The 1,197-nt window shown below is 37.3% G+C and overlaps 1 pseudogene; it reads right to left on the reverse strand.

Annotated features, from left to right (window-relative positions):
* On the reverse strand, positions 464–967 carry Gm4987 (predicted gene 4987; annotated as a pseudogene).

Raw genomic sequence — 1,197 nt, forward strand, 5'->3', positions numbered from 1 at the left:
AAATATAAAGAAATTGTAAAAGAACACTTTAGAATTCAGTCATAGATGTGGACGTGCTATTGGCAGTTGAGAATTGCTTGAAGAGAAGTAGTCATTGTCGTCTTTAGTCATGTAGCCACCAGTGAATGTTTTACAAATCAAAAGCAAAAACAAAGCAAAAAAACATGAAAGTTGAATATATAATAGATGAAAAGAGAGGATTGGTATTGGGAAAGGAGAAGCAAAAGTAGGATGATGAATGAGACCAGAATTCAATATATTCTTGTTGGAAATTATCAAAGAAAAATGTTTAAGTAATAATGCCCCAAATTGTCTTAATCAATTGTTGTCTTTTGCAGAACAATCATCTGAAGGTTTAAATCATAACACTTGCTATTAAGTGATGCATAATCATTCTTTCATGTGATCAGTCTGGATAATTGTTAAAGGGAAATTTAAAATGACAAATTTTGTGATTTTTTTCAGGTTTTGTGATTTTATTTAAACATAAAATATGCACACAAGCCATCTATTCATTTTCTTCGCTGCGTAGCCTGGCGTTGGGATTGGAGACTCTGATAGCCAGCTGTGCTGCTCTTTCTACAATGGCTTCTCGGTTCTTAGAGGACACATTGTGAGCAATCTCAGCACAGTAAGATTTGTTACACATGAGCAGCACTTCCAGCTCCTTGACATCGTGGACCAGGAACTTGCAGAAGCTGCTGGGCAGCATGTGCTTGGTTTTCTTGTTGCTCCTGTAACTGATGTTGGGCATCAGGATCTCGCCCTTGAACCTTCTCCGAACCCTGTTGTAGATGCCTCTGGGTTTCCACCAGTTTTGCTTAATTTTCACATATCGGTCTGACTGGTGTCTGATGAACTTCTTGGTCCTCTTTTTGACGATCTTGGGCTTCACCAGAGGCCGGAGGGCAGCCATGATTCCACAAAACAGATGGCAGCCACCTCGTAGGCAGCGCCGAGGAAGAAGCCTAATTTTGTGATTATCAACTAGTATATTGGCTTAAATTTATCGACATTAATTTATAGATAAATACTGGAAACATAGTCCATATCTAAGCTTGATCTCTGTTTTAAGTAGAGGGAACTGAAAATCAGAATTAGAATTAGAAACCAGTCAGTAAACAGAGTCATTGGAAAATAGCATTAAATTAGTGAAGTCCAGACCAAATTTTTTTTATATCTAAAAGATTTAAGAAT

This window comes from Mus musculus, chromosome X (assembly GCF_000001635.26).
Source record: "Mus musculus strain C57BL/6J chromosome X, GRCm38.p6 C57BL/6J".
Lineage (NCBI taxonomy): Eukaryota > Metazoa > Chordata > Mammalia > Rodentia > Muridae > Mus > Mus musculus.